This window comes from Carettochelys insculpta, chromosome 10 (assembly GCF_033958435.1).
Source record: "Carettochelys insculpta isolate YL-2023 chromosome 10, ASM3395843v1, whole genome shotgun sequence".
Lineage (NCBI taxonomy): Eukaryota > Metazoa > Chordata > Testudines > Carettochelyidae > Carettochelys > Carettochelys insculpta.
The window spans coordinates 22,846,257-22,857,151 of NC_134146.1; positions in this window are offsets into that span (position 1 = coordinate 22,846,257).

Here is a 10,895-nt window from a genome sequence, read left to right on the forward strand (position 1 = left end):
TACACAGCCCTGGAGCATAGTGTTGCTGTTGGCAGCGCTATGCTAATGAAGGTTCTAGAAATTGCAAACGGTTGCCCACTTGCACATTTGCATGGCTTAGCCATGTGAGATTCCGCTCTCGGCAGAGGGGGCTGCCAGCAGTAAAGAGGCTGTGTGGACGTGCCTCTGCTGGCAGCAGTGCTATGCTCTGGGGCTGTGTAGAAATGGCCAAGAAGTCCCACAGAAACCAGCATTTGTACTCCAACTGACACCTGCCAGTTAGTTAATACTGGAATCTGGCCTAAAATATGGTCACTGCATGCATATGATAAAAATTACCTAGCTAAATTTGGCATAATAGGGTCTTTGTGTATGAGAGTGAGAGTTTCATGGAGTAACTTCTCTCTCAACCCCACTCCCTATTCCCCAGTATTTGGTTCTGAAAATATTTGATTCTGAAAGACTACCAGGAGAAGTTCTAAGGCCCATGTTTAAAAACCACTTCTACAACAAATACTAGGAAATGTCTAACTGAATGGAAACACCACCTTTCGTCTGACTGAAAATACGAATGTGTTTCTTGAGACAAAGAATTGTAGAACAAGTTTCAATCTGAAAACACGTGAAGCCCTGTACTATGGCTGTCACTTTCAACAATTATGAGTAGCATGTGTGTTGCAGTTCCAACCCATGCCACAGTGCCTCCCAGTACTAGCTCAGGGAACTAGCTCACTCATCAGCAGGGTACTCCTTTCTGCCCAGTGTCTTCCTGATTACCACTATGTGCTTTGGTCTGGACCCACATCTCTGCCAGGACTGAGATGTCCTCATCTGGACACTGCCCTGCAGCAGTATTCACTAACAGTCTTTTTTCCCACTCCTCCACATACCCAGCACCGTGGACAGCTATAGTCTCAGTTTAGCCCCCCACCCCACCCCCTGGAGCAAGCCACAGTCCAGAAAGGCCACTCCTTGGTGGCAAGGTGAAGTGTGAGGGGGAAAGAAGGTGGACTCAGCAATATGTACCACCTCATTAGGCTAATTCTCACCGCAACAACTTTGAAGTTGCAAACTTCGAAGTGCTGGCATGCCATGTAGCCACAGGCAATTCAAAATACCCATGCAACTTCGAAGTACCCGCTGCTACACGGCAAGCTGGCGCTTTGAAGTTTAAAACTTCAAAGTTGCCCTGGTGAGAATTAGCCTGATGAGGTGCTGCATATTCATTGTAGTACCTCACTATTATTCTCCGATCTGGCTAATTAACATGACCCCTTCGAAGAAGGGGGCTACGGTAGACACAGCCCTAGGTTGTCTCATGCAGTGTCTCTCAACAAGGGTGCCAAAGACTTCCAGGGGGGTAAAACAAATCATCTAGATATTTGCCTAGTTTTACAATAGGCTACATAAAAACACTAGTAAAGTCAGTACAGTCTAAAAGTTCATTCAGACAATGACTTGTTTCTACTGCTTCATTCATGACATATTGAAATGTAAGTACAATATTTCTATTCCAATTCATTTATTTCACAATAAGATGGTAGAAAGTCAGCAAGAGTTCAGTAGTAATCTTCTGTGATGTTTTTGCATAGTTTTATGTGTACTTTTTAAGTGAGGTGTAGGTAGGTGGTATGCAAAACAAATATGACTCCTGAAAAGGGTACAGTAATCTGCAAAGGTTCAATGGCACTTGTGTCAAGACCTCAGATTATTTTAGGACCATGTTTCTTAACTGGTGGTATATGTTTCCTTAAGTGTACATGAAAGAAATCTGGGGATATTTACAATTTTTTTAAAAAAGGGATAATATGAAAAAAAAAAGGTTAAGAAGTACTGATCTAATGCATTCCCAACACTAGCACAGGATTTCCAGGTTAGGAAGTAAGGCTAATATTCACTGTGAGTGAATTTGAGGGTACACAAAGCTATCTTTTCAATGCATCAGAATCACTTAAAATTTGTCATGCCTAGGTTAAAATAATGTTCACTTACATCATGATAAAAGTGCAATCCACTTAAAGTAATGAAACTATTCACTACACTTGCCTGCAATATAGGCACTGAGGTAACTAACATTTGGCTACGTCTACACTTGCCCCCTTCTTTCATGGGGGCATGGTAATCAAGGTGATGGGAGATTATTAATGAATTGCTGTGATGCATATGCAGCACTTCGTTAGGCAAATTCTCCCCCACGGTAACTTCGAAGTGTCAAACTTCAAAGTGCCGGCATGTGTGTAGCCACGGGCACCTCGAAGTGCCCACAGCTACTTCAAAGTGCCTTTACTCCCCATAATTTTGAGGAGTAAAGGCACTTTGAAGTAGTGCAGGCAGGCTAATGGCATCCCAGCACTTCGAAGTTTGACACATCGAAGTTGCTACAGGGGAGAATTTGCCTAATGAAGTGCTGCATATGCATTGCAGCACTTCATTAGTAATCCCCCATCACCCTGATTACCATGCCCCCATCAAAGATGGGGGTAAGTGTACACGTAGCTATTCGTGTTTTATATGGGCAAGGAAGACAGGAATCCCACAACTTTTGTTCTGTTTTTTTCAAACCATTCTACTAAAAGCAAAATATCACTGGGTACTACCCTGGGACTGTGAATCGTACAGTATCTATCAAAATCTGGTCAATTTTTGTGTACATTTTAATCTAGTAAAAGATAATTGTCTTTCCTAAATATCTTAAGGATGGACAGACAATCCCAGTTTTAATGTGTCTGCATAAATTTCACAGAGTCTCTTAATACTATTGACTTTTCAAAAAGACTATGCATTATGTTAATAGCTAGGACTTCAATTTGAGAAGTACAGTATTGGATTCCAACCAAATTTGAAAAATACTAGTCCTCCTGCTGGGTTCCCTAGTATTGGAGTAATCAATTGGACTATGTCTAGACTGCAGGATTTTGTCAACAGAAGTCTGTGTCAGAAGATATCTTGCAACAAAATACCTGTTGACAGAGCTCATTCAGACACCAAGGCACACCGAAAGAGCAATCTGCTCTCCTATCAGAAAGTGGACAGACAGTCAGGCCACTCTCTTGGCAAAACGGCCACCTGTGACCACATCAAGAAGGGTTGCAGGTCACCAGTTCCTTCTGAGAATGAGTGCCGGAGCCCTGTGGAGACGCATGCTTAAAGGGACCCCTTCCAGATTGCCATTCCCTACCCCTGCTGCAGGCTTGCCTACACCTGTGAGGGACAGCAAAGCTCTCACAGTGCCCACTGTGCTTGTCCTGCATTTGTGGGTGACACAGCTGGTACATGTGTGCCAGCAGGCCAGAACTGCCCATGGGATTGCAATGGCCCCACATGGGCATGCTGTAGCTTGTGCTGAACTTTCTGGCAGCTGCTTTCCTGTTCCTCAGCGAGGTCATCCCTGAGATCCTTGTCGGGACTGTCATCCTGGCTTCAGCAGCTACACACTTGCCCCCAGGCCCCATGGTGCTCAGGCTGGTGGGACTGGTGGGACCAGCTGGTCATGGAATGGTGGGATGACCAGCAGTGGCTCCATAACTTCTGCAGACAGAAGGCCACCTTCTTGGAGCTCAGTGCCTGACTTGCCCCACCCTCTGGAGAGGCAACAACCAGCTGCAGCTTGCCATCCTCATGGAGAAGTGGGTCGCAATCGCCCTCTGGAAGCTTTCTACCTCTGCCAGCTACCAGTTGGTGGGCAACCAGTTTGGTATGGTGAAGTCTACCATAAAGGTAATGCACCCTTGGGCTGCAGGCTCTGCACAGGGGGAGGGGGGAGTTCCCAGTGAAGGGGAACCCTCAGGAAGTAAGGGTTTGAGGGTGTGAAAGATGGAGGGGGAAGCTCTGTTCCGGTGGGGATCATGCCATCCCACTCTCACACAGCCCTGGTACTGTGTGGCCTGACGGGAGGAGCTCCTGGAGTGGTGAGTGGACCCAGGTACTCCCTCCCTCAGTCCCTGTCACATGTGTTGTGCAGGTCACGAGGGCCATCAACTCGATCCTGCTGCCGAAGGTCATGTGTCTGGATTCGCTGCCCTGAGGTTCCTGAACTGTGCTGGACCCATCAATGGCACCCACATCCCAATCTGTGCCCTGGAACATTGTGCGGCCAAGTTCATCAACAAGAAGGACACTTCTCCATGGTGCTGTAGGCCCTGGTTGAACCCCATGGACAGTTCACCAACATTTATGTTGGGTGGTCAGGCAGGGCATATGATGCCCGCATGTTCCACATTTCCAGCCCACGCTGGAAGCTGTAGGCAGGCACATTCGTCCTCCACTGTGAGCTGGTAGCTGGGGACATGCAGATGCCAGTCTGCACTGTGGAGGGATGTCGCCTCCCCCCTCCCCCCCACACTCTGGCTGATGAAGCCATATACTGGCTTCCTAGAGGGAACAATTCAATGAGTGCCTGCAGGATGCTGGCTGAGTGCGTCTTTGGTTGCCTTAAGGCAACGTTTAGGCGCCTGCTGACCCACCTCAACGTGGGGAAGTGCAACATCCTCAAGCTTGTGGGAAGCATGTTGCATTCTGCACAACATCATAGAGGAGGCCTTTCTCCCAGCGGTGGGGGGAAGATGCCGGCTATGAGGTGCGAGCGTATGAGCAGCTGAGCACAGCCACCATCCACCAGGTCCATTAGGATGGGGTGCAGATCCAGGAGGCCTTAGGGACAGCTTCTCCCAAAGACCCTAGTAACCCTCCCCAAGGTCCACATATTAGGGGCCTCAGGTTCACAGTCCTACCCCTTCTGCACCATGACCCCTCTTTTTGTCTCTTCATCCCTGCCTGACCCCTGCGCAATAAAGACAGATTCTCGTGTGGTGAATGATAACTGGGTTTAATAGGCAAACTATTTACAAAATGTGAGGGGGATGGTGGCTGGGACTTTGGGGTTGTGGGGGGCCTTTCAACATGGACATAGGGGGCTCAGGACAAGGGGTGTGGGCCTTTCAACTTGGACATGAGGGGCTCAGGGCAGGTGGCAGGGGGCCTCAGAACATGGGGGGAAGGGGACCATGAACCCAAAGGAGAGTGGGACCCTGAATGGTGTTTTTCTCAGGATCCCCTCCCACCACACATTCAGGGCCCCTGTTGGGACTGGACTGGGGCTTGGACAAGGGGGAGGTATGAACAATGAGGGGCTGGGGCAGGATCTAGACTGGTAGGGGGTAGGAGGTTGGGGCACATGGGGAGGGGTCATGGCAATTGCCCAGGTGAGTAGGTGGGGGTCCAGGGTGCCTTGCTGGAGGGCAGGCAGGTGGAGAGTGGTGGGGGCAGAAGTGGGCGGACGGGCCAGCATGTCCCACCAAATGCTGGTAACTGAGTCATAGCAGGACATCACCTGGTCCCACACGCCTCACCGCCACGCCACATCCTCCTGAATGCAGTAGGTCAGGATCCATTGTATGTCCTTGAGGAGGGTGACATCCTTCTGCACCCTCCACCTGCTCCTCATGTGTGACCTGCATAACAGGCCCTGCTGCACAAGGAATCCAAGGTGCCTCTGGGACTGTGCTGGCCACTGCTGTCTCTACCACCCCAGTCGACAGGCTAGCAGCCAAGGGGGGTGTCCAGCCACAGAGGGGTTGCCTCATGGGTGGTGGGGAGCAGGGAGCAGCCTGACCCTCCCCAGGGTCCACTCACACACCCGTGGTTTGCAGCACTGCCCAAGGGAGTGATTGCTTCCTCACACCTGCAAGCATGCCCATGTGCCATGCACCGCACTCCTCAAAGGGTTTGGGGTCAGGCCACCACCCTTCTGGCTAGTCAGCTTCCAGCCATGGCAGGTGGTGGGAGGATCATCCCCCCCACCGGGGCCTGACACTCACCCAGCCTCCCATGAGCCTGGCAGCAAAATGCTACCCGGGCCCTGGGGCTGACTGCTGGGTCTGAGTGGCACACACTAACGCTGCATGTTGTTCCACGTGCTGGTACCACAGTGCGGGGTACCGCCGAAGCTAGATGAATGACGGTCACAGCCCATCTATGCCCACCTCCCATGCTATGGGGTGTGTGTTAATGGGGCATTCACCGGATGAAACCTCGTCAAGCTTGGATGAGGCCTGGCAGGAGTCCTGGCTGTCAAGGACGGGGTCCAGCATGATGACGAGGCTGCTGGTCTCAGAACCTAGCTCCTGGCGCTGCCCCTCTGGTGGCTGGTCTTCATCCTCAGGCTCCTGCTCCGCAAGGGGGCCTTCAGCCCTGAGTCCAGGATGAGGCCAAGGGGTGATGCACTACCCTGACTCTCAAGACGTTCTGCAGCTCTGCATAGTAGGGGCAGGACAGGGGTTCTGCCCCCTGACCGTCCCACAACATGCTGGGCCCACACATATCCCTGCTGCAGCTCCTTTATTTTGGCATGCACCCATTCAAGGGTGCAGCCAAGGTGGCCTCGTTCTGCCAGGGCCTCTGCCATCCAGCTGTAGATGTCAGCATTCCTGTGCCTGGCTCTGGGGTCATGGAGGATTTCCTCCTCCGCCCATACATTCAGAAGGCCCTGAATCTCAGCCCCACTCCAGGATGGGGCAAACCTCTTGAAGCCCCAGGAAGGATCCTGGGACCCTTCAGGATGCTCTCTCGAGGGCCCTGGGGGGGCGGGTCTTAGGGTGTCTGGCATTCTCCTATATCATAGGAGGTATGTCTGTGAGCATGTGGGGGAGAGCCGCATGCTGTGTGGCTCCTGCCACACTCTCAGCTTCCTGTCACAGGGTTCCCTGGGCTTCCCAACGCTTTAAGAAGGGCCAGGGGCAGGAACCATAGAGCACTGATTGCTGCGGACAAGGTGTCCACTGAGGCATCTGCATGACATCTCTCAGAGGCCTTTTCTGTCAATAGAAAGCCCTCCAGAACATCCAGCCCTGCCTTTTGTCAACAGATCTCTTTCGACAGAGGCATTCTTCCTTATGGTGATCAGGATACAGCCATCAAAATAAAACAAAACAAAAAACCCACTCTGTTCTGTCAACCTACTGTCGACAGAGCAAGCTTCTCAGTCTGGCCACTCGCCAGATTTTGTTGACAAAACCATGTAATCTAGACCAAGTCTTGTAGAGTTGTATGTGGCCTTTAAGGTATTATTCTGAGTTTGATTAAGTTATTTAGTGTTCTGTAGAATATTGAGTCCAGAAACACCTTTCCAGATGTGGGGGCATCAGATCACTGCACAAGTATTACAGTGTCATAATGTAGTTTCTTTGATGGCAAAGTTTACAAGATGACAAAGTCTTTCTCTGATCACTGACATACCCCTTCTAGTACAACCTGAAAAACAAGGTATGTCAGGCACTGCATCAAGTGCAGGTGCAGACAAGTTTGACATTCATATCCAGCAAGAACAGCTTCTGAGGTTTTAGTTTATTAAAGTGGGGATTTAATAAATCACTAGTTTAATCAGGATAACAAGTCAGCAATAAAACATCTTACTAACAACCTCTTATTCCAGTAAATAATCTTGAGGGGTAGCTGTTTTAGACTGTAGGGTCACAAAAACAACAAACAAACAGGCAAGCAGTCCTGTAGCTCCTTAAAGACTAACAATTTTATTTATTAAGTAATCAGCTTTCATGGGTAAGACTCACTTCATCAGATTTAGAGCAAAAATAAGAATTCAGGGTTTGTATAGCAAGGAACGGAGGAGGAAAAAGGGGGGTTGGGTGAGGGGGAATTGTTTGTCATGAATAGGATCTGTGGAAGAAGTAAATTAAGTGTGATGGGTTCCATTCCTATAAATACCAAAGTGATTCCCCTCTCTTTCCCCCTCTCCTTCTTTTTCCTTCCTCCCAGCTCCCTGCTATTGGGCCCATGGATTCTTATTTTTGCTCCAAATCTGATGAAGTGGGTCCTATCCCAGTACCTTCAAGTACTATCAAGAAAACATTTGAGAAAGTCTGTAAGATATTTTGAGCAGAGACCATCCTCTTTTTATGTTTTGTGCAGCGCATCCCACAATGGGTGATGGACCTCCAAGTGCCACCAAAGTATAAATAATTCAAAATCTCTCTTTTTTAACTATTCCCCACAGAAACCGACTCATCTTAAGGAAACTCTTTTTTAGGAAAGGGTTGCTTCTCTCCAGCTGCTCTGAACTTGACATAAATAAACTTTTCATATTTCTTCAAAAGATGCAACCTATATTTTCTCTTCCATTCCTCAATTTCATTTAGCTCAATAATTCCCTATCCGTTACCTCCTCTTTGTAACTCTACCTCAGTTTTCTCTTCATTTAATCTGCAGGAGGGAAACATTAATATCTTCCCTTTTGTATGTGTCTCCTCTGTTCCGACAAAACAATGGATTTGTAAGTGTGTGAAAGCAACTTACTGTCTTACTGGATAACGAGACCTTTCCTCTCCAGGTATTTGAGAGGGGCAAGAACAAAAGCTTGTGATGTAGACACCAATCCGTAACATTAGAAATCACTGAATGACTCACAAATAATAAGAACAGATTTGTTGATTTATTTAGGGGCAGTTTGTTTATGGATTATCTATGCAATATGTCTCAAAAGTATTATGTCTTCACTGGAATGTCAAATTAATAGTCAAATTATTTAAAGGTTTATTTTAAATTGTATTTTCTTCTAATAAAAATTATAACATTAATTGTATTGCCCTAAAGGATCAGTCTGTTTCCCTGCAACTGTGCAAAGAAAACTGAAAAAGGAGATCAATAAAAGCAACACCTGTAGAAAATGAATTTTGACAATTTAATAAACATATGTACATATTTGGACATTTTAGGGACTTTTAAGACAAAACATATTCTTAGATAAAAGATACTGCCACAATCTGAAGAAGGGATTTCTTTGGCTCTACAGCTTGCAAGCTGCATCTACCAAATAAATAAATCAAAGTGAGCTAATGTAATAGGATTCATTATTTCTCATGTTCCAGCATGTTCTGTGACTTCTAATATTTTGTTTATAATAAACTCTAGGTACTAGATACTTTTAAATAATGGACTATATTATCATCTGCAAATTGGTTCACACAATAAAGCCTGTTGATTGGACTGATTCTGATATTTAAATTTAGGATCTGACAGGACATGTTGGAGTGAAATATAGCTCATTCCTGAAGTGCAGCAAGGGTGAGCTTACATACCTCATTCTACAAAGTTACAGTATTACAGTATGATGGGGCTTGGAAGTTGTTACATATATACATGTCAAAACAGAATTTAGGTTTATCTTAATGAAAAAGAATCCAATTATATTTACAGTTTACTAGAGTTCTCAGGCAATCTTCCTTTGGAATTGGAAGTGGGAAAGCCTGTTAGGGTTCACGAAGCTCTCCTTCTCCTTTACACTCCCACCACTCCCTCTTACATTTAAGAGGACAAAATGGACATTAAATAGGTGTTTTCTAATATGGGAAAATTATGTTATTCTTAAGGAAACCAAGCCCTTGTCTACAGGGTTCGATTTAGTAGGTCTTGTAAAGACCTGCTAAATTGACTTCTGATTGCACTCCAGTTGATGCCAGTATTCCACTGGAACAAGAATTACGGGAGTTGATAGGATAAACCAGAGGTCAGCAACCTTTCCAAGGCAGAGCGCTGAAAAGTTGACCTTTTGACCTCTATGTACAGTCCGAGTGCTGGTGATACTTTTTAAAGTTGCTAATAGTACTGCTTACAACAGCTTCATTAATAAATAAAGACGCAGAACTTTACTGTTTAGGTTGGGGGTTGGTAGCAATAGCTGGTCTTTTGTTAATGCACAGTCAGCATGGCTTTGAGCAAGCTCCAGCCTGCATGTGGAAGGAGGAGCAGTCTGAGCTGTCTCCTCGCTTGCCTATGAAAATTGGCTTTTGTGCCCCACTTAGCACCCATTCCAAGGTTTGCTGATCCCTTGGAAAAACTCTCCCATCAACCCCCTGTAGTGGGGACACCACGAAAACATGTCCTAAGGTACATTGACTCCAGCTACGCTATTCACATAACTGTAGTTGCATACCTTAGGTGGACATTGCTCCTTAGTGTAGACCAGGCCTGACACTGGTAGCAAGGAAGAACTGTCTTCTTTGGACTTCCTAGACTGTGTTCCTCTGATATGACAAACCACTTTCCTAGTAACACTTTCTGGTACCTGTGGCACCTATGGACTGATTATCCAGGCAGTTCTCATGATGGTGTGAGAAAATCTCCATACGCCTGACTTTCAGATATTTCTGAGGATAGCTAAGTTTGTAGGCTCCTTAGTCCAGATTTAGGGTATGATGATTTTTTTATGTAAGGTGAGTCAAATAAATGGTAAGACATAAAAATGTGATGGTCAAAACATGAAGGCCCAGAGCCATTGCTGGGATAAAAGGAAACTTCATCTCTTCCCTACCCTGTGGTGGTAGGAGTCTGGAGTAAGACAGGAAATCTCTCCCATAGGCAGAGCCCAGTACAGTGATCCAGGCAGTTACCTCCACTGCAGCAGGGACTTACACACTATAGTAGCATGTTAGGCTATGAGTTGTGCTATGCTGGACATGACATCACTACACAACAGCCATTGAATTGACTTCATCAACTCTGGCCTTCCCCTTGTTTGGGACTCCCTCCTTTTCATGAGCCAGTATAATTAGACCTTCTTCTGGACTGTCCACTCATGCATCTGACAAAGGAGGTCTTTGCCCACGAAAGTTTATGCTCCAAAATATCTGTTAGTCTGTAAAGTGCCATAGGACTTTCTGTTGGTTTTACACACTAGCCAGCCACTCCACACCCATATGCCAGTGACACAGAGATGTCAGACAGTTACTGCTGGGAGGCATGAGCTCTCCTGGGCCTCAGTGCACAGCAGCCGGGCTGTCCAGAGAAAGGTATTACAGGCACACTTGGGCTCACAAGCACGTGGGAGTTCCAGTGCACGATTCCGTATGGAATTCCAAGGGCGGTGCAGGTGCGCAAGGAGACACCAGGCACCGAGTGCCCCGATT